At 36.2% G+C, this 12,385-nt stretch overlaps 1 protein-coding gene across 1 annotated transcript in view; it reads right to left on the reverse strand.

The window, feature by feature from the left end:
• LINGO2 (leucine rich repeat and Ig domain containing 2) overlaps positions 1-12,385 on the reverse strand; it is a 481,605-nt gene that overhangs the window by 429,818 nt on the left and 39,402 nt on the right. The window lies entirely within an intron of this gene.

The following is a 12,385-nucleotide window of genomic DNA, read 5'->3' on the forward strand; positions in this document are numbered from 1 at the left end:
TCCTCTCTATGCTCCTAATGTTTAAAGTCCCAGTTTCCAGACGTTTCACTTTCATCCCAAGTTGACTTTTTCAATGGAATATGTTTTTCAGTGTCATTTTAGCATACTTTGAGGACGATTTTAGCAAAAAATGAAGAGTTAATATTGCCACCATAAACAAAAAATTAATCAGAACTTTTCAAGTATCTCCAGTTACTAATGGAGATGGCATTACTACTAATGTGATATCCTACTTGCACTATTATAAAAATCCATCTTATAGGTCTGAAGATAGGTCATGATGATTCTATGATTCTAAAAAGATAAAACATATGTTCTAAAAAAGCCTGCCCAATTCTTCCCTCTGAAAAGCCTGGCCATTAGCAACTCTTGGAGGCAGCACTGATATCAAATTCAAAATCAAATTAAAGGTTACATTCTCAGCTGTAAGTCGAAAGATGACATTTCCTCAACAAATTAAAAAAAAAAAAAATCAAACCAAAAAAGATACAGAGATGTACTTATGTGAAGGATATTTTGGCAGATAGCATCCTGTTAAAACTAAAGCCATGATTATCCCAAGTGATCATTAGAAAAAATTTTGCACGAGCTAGGGAAATTTCTGGTAGTATAACGTCAGTAATATTTGCTAAGAATCAACTGATTGATCTCCGTGATTATCGCAACTTATCTGCTTTTTGTACAGGAGGAAAAAAATACCAGGAAGTACCAGGAAAAGCAGATAAAAATGTAAATTCTACTATCTTTTACATCTGTTTCTTCTAAAATCATTTCTCTCAACTGCACAAGTGTCAGGGCTAATCAACTAAAATTTTCTAAAGTAGCATACATCATTGCCTTTTTAAGCTGAAGGAAACTATGCATTTTCTAGAAACATAAAGTTAAATATGATCATGATTCAACAGGATCCTTGAAAGGAACAAGGAGGAATGTTCAGGGCTCTCAAAAAAGAGACCTGGAGAGTGACAAATTGCCAGAGAGGAGAAGGACTAGAGAGCTAAGAAATCTCAGAAAATAATGAATTTATCAACTCACAGTAGAAGACAAGAAGGAGATTTACTTTGTAGAACTTTAGAAATACTTTTTTTTCCTTTTCACTGGTACAACTCCAGTTAATTCCATAGTGTCACTCTGGATATAAAAGAATCAGCTCAAGACCAGTGGTCAACTATAAAAGTTATTTTCTCAGCAGATGAATGTGAATTTACCACATATGAAATTGTAATTCCACATTTCAAGCTCAGTATGTAATCACTGATTTTTTTTCAACAGCAAGCAACTCTATTTCTTTTTTATCTAAGCAGTACTGCATAATAAAAGCAAAATATTTTGAAATATTTCATTTGCCATCTAGATTAGCAAAATAAACATTAGTTAACCTCCATTTCTTCAGTTATCAAGACTAAGTGTTCATTAAAATATATTTGGGTTCAATGTTTAAATATCACTGGTATCCTTAGCAGTTTACAAAAGCATTAGTTTTCCCCTTTTGTATGGTCCCTCCCACCATTATCCTTTCTCCTCTGCCCCTCTAATGCCTTTTTCCATCATTTTTTAACCTCAAAACAATAACAACAACAAAATAAAACAAACAACAAACAACACCCCCTCCGAGCAAACAAACAAACAAAAAAAACAACAAAGCAAAAAAAAAAAAGTCTCTGGGAAATGGACTGTGTGAGAAGAAAACACAACTATTATGCATAGCAAAGACCCATCAGTAATTAAAAAGGCTAACAGTGCAAAGTGACTGCTAAAAAGAATTAAGCTGGACTGCCAGTTATTTCAAAGTAATACAGCCAAATGGAAATGGAGAACAGCATTGCCAATCATTTCACACCAAAATTTACCATTACCAAACTCCAAAATCTGACTGAGCTTCAAACTAACTGTGAAGCACTGATGTTTCCATGTACAATGGCTGTAAATGGCAAGATATCCATAGTTTAGGGGACTTTGCAACAATCCCACTGGCCACAGCTGAGCCCATCAGCTGTGATGGCAGTGCCTCCATGAGAATGCATTTTAGAAAGGGCAGAACACAGCACAGGCAGAGAAGAGTGAGTAAAGAATTGTGAGACACAACCCTGCGAGCACCACAGGCAGAGAGAAAGGAAAAGAGGTGTTGCTCTAGACAACAAGAGCGGAAAACACCTGCAGCCCATAAAAGAGCCTGGTGAAGAACACGGTGGACAGGTGAAGGACTTTAGCCAATGGTAGGAACTCCACACTGGAGCAGGGAAACAGGGTGAGAAGGAAGGACTGGCAGAGAATATCTGTTATGGACTGACCCCAACACCTATTACCTATCCTGCTCTGCTGCTTGGGACATAGGGTGGGGAGCAGGCAGAATATTTGGGAATGAGGAAGTGAAAGGGATCCCAGGAAAAAGGAATGGAGAGGTGAGAGGAAGGTGTTTTTTAAATCCTGTCTTTGTTTCTCATAACCCAAATATATATTAATTGGTAACACATTACATTCATTTTCCCCAAGTTGAGTCTATTTTGTCCATGATAATAATCAGCTAGGGATCTTCCTCTCCTTATCTCAGCCAACAAACTATTCAATTTATTTTCCCACCTTTCCTCTGCTGGGCAGGGGGCTGGTGGCCAGCACAGGTCAGCCCACCACACCCCTACACATAGGAACCCATATTCACAGGAATTCCAGGTGAATTTAACCCTGCCCTACTGTAGGGAGAAAGGATTTGCACTTCAGTACTGAAAAAGCTAGCCAGTCATACATGATCTATTTTTCCTGAGATCAAAACAATTCTTCCTTTTTAAGGAGCAGAATTGTATTTATAAATTTTGCAGAAGTGTGGTTCATGCTTCAAACAATAAGGGTGGAAGCCATCATGCTTTCCCCTGCCACGGTTATTATTTCCTAAATAAATAATTAAATAAATGGCAGCATCTTCAAGGAGAAAATACAGTTCTCTTATAAAGGTCCTGACCATCAGCTAAAACTTTGATTTTGAGTCCATCTGTATGCAGATAGACAGCAACTATATTTCAAGTAGCAATGTGTTTTGTACATGCACATTCACATACATGGAAGAGACGGGGCAGGTGGAGCTGAGAGAGATGCTGCAGTTCATGAATCAGCTGTTTTGGAGGCATTGTTGAAGAAACCATTCCAAAACTCTCTTGGCTACATGTGTACACTGCTTCTTTTACACATGTCAACTCTCACGTGAGGACAAAATAATCACTGCTTTGGTTCTGCAGTCAGTCCAAGTCCACCAGTATCTGAAGTGAGACCAGCCATGTTAACGAATCCACACATCCCCTGCTCCTCACCTCAACACTTTTTTTTTTCCTGTTAAATAAGGGTGAGGATGTCCTCCATAAAGGTTAGTTTGGCTAGTACCTCTTCACAGGATCTGAGATCATACCTTTCGTGAGTGTCACGTATTGCTAATGAGCAACTGTAGACTTACTCTTTACAACACAATAGCATGATGTTTTCAAATATAGAATACTATCCAATAATATTATCTGCAGTCCTACTGGTTTGAATGTCAGTAGGTAATGACAGACTTTAAACTATTTCCGACACAACTGGCTGAGATTTTAATGCCATATGGTTGCAGGCTTAATCTCTCAAACTTTGGTTCAATATCAAGGTCAATGGTAAGGTTCATCTCCTCCAGTTCAACAATTTGAAATAATATCCTACATGAGCTGTAATAAAAACGTTTTCATTTAATTACTTCAGTAAATCAATTCAGTTTTTCAGCTCATCTTTTCCTTTGAATGTAAATTGTTATTCCCAGCTACATTCTGAGAAGTCATATATTTAAGTTGTTCCTAATACTTATTAGGTATTTGAACCTGATGCAAAAGTAGAAGTTGTCAGAAAAGCATTGAGATGCAGGAACATAAATAGGCAACTCATTGTTGTGTTCTCCCCTAGTTTTATATTTGCAGAGCCTTCATATGCTTTTACAACCTCTACAAATTTCTTGCTTATCATTAAGATACAAACTGAAGACTATGATATTTGCTAATGGAAGCTTATCCAGTGGGAAACAGTATTAAGTTAGTATAATCAGTATCACTGAATAGTAACATGTACTGGCATAGCCAGAATTTACTCATTCAGACAGGTGACTGCAGTATCACAGTTCTTACAGTGTACACTTAATTGATCAAATATTGTGGTTGTAACAGAGCACAATTTTTTGTTAAAGCTCTTTTTGATAGTAGATCACACCTATGGAAGAACAGGATGACATGATTACTGGAAAGTTTATGTCTATGAAGATCATAACTGAAAGTCAAGATGGTAGATGTCAGACTACTTGAACTCTCTTCAACTGTTAGATTCATGTTGTTCTTCAGGATTTATTTTCATCCACTGTATTGCAGGGGAAGTAAGACAGAGAGATAAAGAGAGAAACCATATACATTTTAAATGCATTCTAATTAGCAAGTATAAATGCAAGGATTTCCTGGCCTGGGACTCAATTCAAGGAGAAAAAAATTGAAACATATTATTTCTCGAGTAGCACATATATGAATGTTTTAATAACACTACCAGAAATAGGAAATTAAAATTTAATTAAAAGATTATACTTCCATTTTTTGTATACAGGCTGTTGAAGAACTCCAAAAAAGTATTCTCTTAAATAAAAATAATTAAAAACATAATAATTTTATAGCATTTGTGAATTGTTAGTCTCATTTTGAAGTTGTAATATTGACCGATATTTAATCAGAATTTTAATTAGTCCGATGAATTAGAAAATAAGTGACGTTCACATCCTGGCAGATTCTTCTCCACTTTATGCTTGTCTGATAATGGTTTCAATATGTCAAATTATGAGACTTTTTATTCCTTGATATAATCAAATGACAGACCACAACACAAGTCCACAGGATTATACTGTGCAGACTGTAAAAGCTTTGTGGGGGTCTTTGTTTCACACAGCTGCATGATACAATTTATTTCCTGATAGCCATATAAACATTGCCATTATATTATATTATCCTAATAATAGTCTTTTCATGAGGAAATAAAAAATCTTATTGTCATTACAAGGTACCTATGTTCCTACTCTGTGTGTGTACATAATTTAGAAAGAAATCAATGCTGTATGGTACTTTAAAAAGTCACTAACTCTATTCAAATAATCACAAAAAACCCTATTAAACTACAAACCTATTTCCCAATTATTCAAAGTTTGTGATCATGTCTAAATTAGGTGTATGCATCAGGCCATGCTACCAATAACTGCTCTCTCTGAGGACAGGAGAACAGAGATTTCAAAGACACTAAGTTCCTAAAGCTTATGTGAAAATCAATAGCCACTAGGTATCAGACCTCACTAAGAGTTGGAAACCAAACTTTCCCCTTTCAAAACACCAGATATTTCACAATGGAAAACAGACCCTGGGAAAAAAAAGCTACCTTAGCTGCAGGTTAACATGTAAAGTTGGTAAAAAAAATACAGGAGGACTGACAAATTCTGAGACAGATTTTCTGCCTGTTTAAAGTCAAGTCAATATCATAATTTCTCAAATAATAAATTATGCCAGGTTAGGCATCACTGTGCATGTGAACATCACTTATCTTACACACACACACATATACATTTTCTCTTGTACCTTGGGATCTTGTCAGTAACACTCCCTGACACCATGTCTCTCATTAGAAATGTGATTCAGCAATCACTGGCTTATTGACATGTCAGCATGTAAATTAGAATAGCAAAATTTTAAGATACTAGGAATTCACGACTCTCTTTTTCAAGTACTTTATCATATCAAAACATGAACATGACAGTGCAGAGGAGGCACTACCTTTGTTACTCAGGGTCTAAAATATTTTACTGAGATTCAAAATATTTTATGTATTTTAGAGATATAACTTATTTTGGATATATATTTAGATAAATATCTTTATTTCCTTTCAGGAGTGATAAGGAAACAAGCGTAAGGACTCTCAGACTATTACCTACTGCCAGGATTTGGCTACTAGTGTTAATGGCAACCACTCCCTATCCCCAGGAAAGTGCCCCATTCCCAGGACTGGAGCTGCCCAAAAGCTGTCCTACTCCCTGGTGGGGCAATGGGACAGTCCTGGCTAACAAGTCCTTCCCTGCCACATCCATGGGGACAAATTTTTAAGGCTTAAATACCTCACATGTGGCCTTAACATGTGTTATGAGCAAAGTCAGGTTGAGTCACCCAAATCTGATGAAAATGGCAATTTCAGGTGTTGTCGTGCAGTCATCAGAAATGATGCAAATGATCAAAGAATGCAGTCATGTGCGTTCTTCTGGTGCAGGAAATCCCTCTGAGAGGAGAGAGGGCAGAGTCTTCTCCTGCTTGAAAGGGAAGCACAGCTGCAGACTTTTGAAAGTGTCCCATCAGGAAGGAAGCCCAACTCCCTCATACATTAAATGTTAGCTCTTGTAAGGTAAAACATATGCAGGTATTCTTCCCAAGAATGCCAAGGAAGTAGAAGGAATAAAAAAAAAAGGTTTATTTCAGATGCAAGGATCTTTTCTTAACGATGTTCCAAGGGAAAAGGTCATGCCCTGCCTTCTCCAAGGCTTTTTGTATCTTCTCTCTCTCCTCCCCCACCTTTACCTGCCCGGGGAGGCCTTATATATGTCTGCAAACATATTATCTCTCTGCTTACCAGGGACAGAGACAGGTTGCTCACAGCTTCTCCCCGAGACTTCCTCTGAAATGCAGAAGGAAGGAAAAAAAAAACATCTAACCCATTTGAGAAGGCATTTTGCAGTCTTCCTAAGGGAGACCAGTTCTAGCTTTTCGTTACAAATTCTTCTGAAAAGCAAACTACCCCTACACACTCTGAACACAAAGGAGGATTCAAGGGTTCCCTGTCTTCAGGATTTTGTTGAAGAACGATGTTCACCTCCTTCAAATACTCCTTTAAGCTGTAAAAAGTGCACAGAGATGGGGAACACATAGATTTTTTAAAAAACAACCAACAGTGCTCATCTAATGTTGACACTCTCTCAGCATTACCCTCCAACTCTTTTTTTTTTTTTTTGAATATGAGAAACAGGAGTCTGTTTTACACATAATGTGGCTGTGTGAGGTATTGATTAGTAAGGGAAATTAAAAATTATTGTAAATAGAAATTTAAGTCCTGTGGATAATATTCCTCTTACTTAATACAACAAAGTGATTATGTTTTGAAATGAGTACATTAAACTTAATATGTCATAAGTTTAAATGACTGCATAGAAAGCCCAGGACAGGCATCATTTCAACACTGACATCCATGATGTACAATATAGCTACATAAATTTCAGGTTTTCTACACTCATAATAGCACTGATTATAATTCTAGAGAGGGTATAAGTTACTACTATAACATTGTGCTTCACTGCAGATGTCTAACACCTACACACATTTTACCATTCCCTTGGTAACAGAAATTTAAGAGCAATATACACCCTAGGTAAAATATAGGCTGTACAGTACAAATTAACAATTAAGTTTGACCAACTAGGATATTCTTTGCAAATTTTCATTAGTAATTTTCAAATTTGCAGATAATCAGGAGTGAAATAATTTCCCTGTGCAAAATGTACATGGAGGAGCATAGCAGCATACTGTCTTTAAACAAACTAATAAAAAATTGTCCTTATTGCCAACCCTAAAACCATCATGTGCTGATTTTCACCTTAGAACAGGTAACAAACATACTGTATATGCTTTTCTCACTTAGATTTTAGTGCGACTGTTAAAACAAAATATGAGATTGGTCTTAAGAGACACACTAAGCATTTGCCTTAAATGATAACAGAGAAACAGACACCAAGTATATTTGCTACCATTGGTTTCTTTCTGGTTTCCCTCTTTCTGTCCTTTACATTCTGGCAGTATTCTGCTTTGCCACCTATGCTAACATTAGTATCCAGGGCAAACAATTTTCCAAAGCTTATCTGACAGAACACTGCTCATCTGGAGTGCAGACAGAGTCAATCTTTGTCTAATTCACTGCCCTGACTCAGCTCACCATGACAGCCAAAGGAAAGGTTTTCAGGGCAGCTACCCTGTAAATTGCTGCGGTATGTCATCCAACCACATCTGCAATCACTGAGATGCAGGAAGAGGGTTGTACACCTTGCTGGAAATGTAATAAATGAGTGAACAGAAAAGCACAGGAAATGAGATCCAGTCAAATAAAGGGAATTTTGCACTTCCAAGAAAGTGCAATAATGCTTATTATGGTGAATGGCCACAGTGTCTCCAAGATCAGAAAAGTAAATTTGCTTCAGAGAAAAAGACACCATCCAGAGTAAAGGAAGACTGGAGCTAAAAGCTAAAAATGGCCCAGTGAGAATGGGTAATATCTGACACCCTAGAGCATGCAAGAACAAGAATGCTCCCAAACAGCAACTACAGCACGTCAGCTGAACAGGCAGAAGAGATTTTCAAGTTCAAACTCAATATTAAACACAATAAACTTGGCTTTTCATTTGGTTGCTCGGTGAAAATTTTCAGAAATACTTCTAGATATACTGTCTATTTCAAAGGCTTACAATAAACCGTAAAATTTAATTGCCTTGGCTGAAATGAAGTGCAATCCCAAGGTACCCAGCTAATAACAAGGTATTCTTCAACTCTGTGGGACAATAAACCATAAGACAACAGAACATTGACAGGGCCGTGAGGACCAGAAGAATCTATACCAGGAAGGTCAGAGAAGAACAAAGTCCCTTCCAGTGGTTAGAAGACATATGGGTTCTTCTTGCATCTGAAAGATAAGGGGGGTACACAACAGAATTCATATGGTCGGTCCCTAAGGTGTCTGGGATGGATATTCAGTATAAAGGCATATAAACTTGAATCATGGTTAAGAGACTCTTAAAAGTGATGACTACATTTAGCTATTTGATTGCATGATTGTAGCTAGTTCCAGTGTTTTAATGCAGTTATTATTCTATTAATGCATTCTGATGTACACTTCAGAAGCAATTTGTTGATATGTAGCTGCTTCTTAGAGCAGGTGGTTTGGTCAGCTACAATAAAGAAAAAAAACCTAAATAATGCTTTGCTATACAAAAGTAATAAGTTGTCTTTTAAATGCAGGGGACATACCACTGTCTGACTATAACATCTGTATTCATATTAAAGAATATCCCCTAACAAGTCAAATTTGAAGAATCTTAACAAATGACAAAATATATTTATATACTAAAAAAAAAAGGTAGAAAAAATGAAAATGTTAATAACAATGAATGTTTAAAGACTGAATTTAATTAAAATATGGGCTTGCACACATTAGGTCAGGAGACAAAGATATGTGGCAGTCATAAAGAGGCTTTCAAAGTTCATGTATTTACAAAAAAATAAAGTAAAACCTGACATAAGAATGAAATATTTATCAGGGGTTAAAATAAGTGAAAGAAAATCCACAGTATCATCAGCCTGCATTCCAAATAAACCAAAAAAAGAAAAAAAAAAAAAGACATGGAAAGAATTGACACAGATAACATTTAAACTTTTTACTTTTGCTGTGATATGGCTCCAGGATCTCACTGAAGGCACACTCAGAGCAGAATTCTGCCTATTCTGCAAACAAGTAAAAGAATTCCAGGCGTACCAGGATATCACTTTCACTAAAACTAAGTTTCCTTCTCCCAGTAGATGTCAGAAATTCAATCATGCAGGGAGCAATGTTTTCTCTCCCAAATACCCTTACAGACTGATTAACTGAGGAGTCATAGAGTCACAGAATATTCTGAGTTGGAAGAGACTCACAAGGATCATCGAGTCCAGGTCTTGAGTGAATGGCCTCTGCGGGGATCAAACCCATGACCTTGGTGTTATTAGCACCATCATAACTATTTCTCATGAAGCTACCTACCTTTTCCTGATGATTACATGTTACCTTGCAGCCGGGGGGCAAGTACTCAGAAGAAATAAAAAAAAACCTCTTTTTTGGTGCAGTTTCTCATAAGGATGATGATGAGAATTGCCCCCGAATACAATAAGGAGGACAGCTGGAACTCCAGCTTTACACTATTCCCATGGAAGCTGCACTAACTGAAGTCCACAGGGGAACTGCACTGTGACCTCTGATGCCTTTAAAAGAGACAACATGTTGCCTATCAAACAAAAGCCACCACAGTTTTACAGTTGTGACTTGTAATTCATTACACCTTTCTACAAGCATTTTTTGTGTACATCTGATACACAGAATAAAACTATTTTCCTTGTTACACTTAGCAATTTCAATATTATTTGAAAATATATGAATAGGCAATTTCCTTTCTGAGTTCCAGCAAACTTGATGTGCTGATCTTAAGAAGTTTTCACCCACATTTCTAGAGGTAAATAATTGTTATTGAATAAAAACATTTTGAAGTCATTGTACATGAGTTTAATTAATTTCTGCCTGTTTTTTTGTTCCTTAGAAAAACTGAGGCTTTTAGCCTTAGATAGGCAGCTAAACTGGTCAGATGTTGCTTTATATTATGTTAGATCCTGGGGTGACATTTCAATCTTTAAGTGAAAGTTATCCAAGGATAGTTGCATCTTTTCCCTTTCTGTGCTCTCACAATTTCAAAAATTGAATCTTTCTTAATTTAAAAAAAAGTGCCTAACTGAATATAATCCATGAAGCTCTTTTGAACTTTAGTATGGTCCTCAACTAAAAACAAGACCAAAAAAACCCCCAAAATAAAACTAAAACAAGCCAAAAAAACAAACAAACAAATGAAACTCCCACAAACGCACCTATACCGGAGAAAGACGCAGACCAAAGAGCAAAGGATTGTGAAACCAAATCACTGTCTAGGGAAATTAATGGAATTAAAAGGTGGTTTCCCGAGGGGAAAATATCCAGGACTGCTACATGATAATCATCCTCAAAAAAGTAAACAGTAGATACAAAAGTAGATGAAAAACCTGTTTTGTATTCCTACTACAAGCAAGATAGGAAATAGTAAAAGTATCATCTCCTTTACAGTAACAGTGACATGTGTTCAAGGTAATAAGAAAGTTATCTCCATGCAGCCTCTTTCATTTCTCAGTAGAACTGCTGTTTTGTTTTGGTTTTCTTTTTAATAGTAATAATAGCAAACATACTATTTGTTTCTAGATAAATCTGGTAATTAAACTGGCAACAGGCAGCTCTTGCATTTTCATTACAAAAATGAAATATGATGAGAAGGTATTCTTGATGTCTAAATAAAAGTAGATCTAATTCCCAAGAAAAACTCATTTTGCAAAACCACATACTATATAACACATTTCTGACGGTCAGTTAATTTATGACAGTTACATTCCATTTATAGATTTACTTTTTTAACTGTTTTGAGCCTTGATTTAATAGGCTCCAACAACTGAAGTGAATCAGCAACTTATTTAGAAATGAAGCACCCTTCAAAACAAATGAAAACAAAGAATTCCCTAGTACAACAATATTTTATTGACAGCCTCTATGCAATTATTTTCTTTATTATAGTAGAGGCAAGAGAGAAAAAGGCAGCAACAGAAGAGGCAACAACTCATAATACAGTGGCCCAGAGGGAGAAAAAGTTAGAAACAAAAATATTAGGATAAACTAAATAATAATCCTTGAGGTAAAACAAAGTAAGCCCCTATGTGACTAAAGCAATATACTGAAACCAATAGTACAAGGCTGAGGCTTGAACTATAAATTCAGATATGAAAGGGGTAGGAAGGGATCAGTGTTACCTATTGGAGCTGACAAGGAAATAGGAGTCTAAAGGTATCTGTAAGGATTTTGAAAGTATCTGTTCTTTACCTTACTCTTTGGTTACACTTTTCTCTATAAAAAGGGTAATGATTTTTTACAATATTTACAGCTTTGAATCATTACTTAGCCATGAAGAAGTCACATGCTAGATCCTTACCAAAAGAATAAAAAAATATCCCTGTCTATAGAAATACTCAAAGGTTAAAACAATTCACAACAATGGATTCTGATAATATCAGTGAAAAATACTGGCAGCCAAGATTTTATCTCGGCTTTGGGTTTTGTCAGATTAGTTTTTCTCACAAGAATGTGTTGAAGAAAAGGAGAGTTTTAGGTATGGATTTGAAAGAATACAATAGTGCATGCTTTTGAGTGTATGCACACAAGGGTTTCCAAACAAAAAGGGTGTCTTGACAGAAAGTGTACATGCCTTTGCCTCAACAGAGAACAGGCAGGTATAGAACCTGGCAGCAATGTAAATCTTCTTGCACACCTAAAACTGCTTCTGAAAGTCTCTTATCAATTGTGTAAATTAAGTGCCGCAAGGAAGGCATGATTACAATAACAAAAATTGACTTCTGGTCTAGTACTTTTTCCATGGGAGTCCTTAGAAAGATGACAAATTACCACTACCATTCATATAAAAGCATTGGTACTTCATCTAAATACA

The sequence above is a fragment of the Chiroxiphia lanceolata genome, chromosome Z, assembly GCF_009829145.1.
Source record: "Chiroxiphia lanceolata isolate bChiLan1 chromosome Z, bChiLan1.pri, whole genome shotgun sequence".
Lineage (NCBI taxonomy): Eukaryota > Metazoa > Chordata > Aves > Passeriformes > Pipridae > Chiroxiphia > Chiroxiphia lanceolata.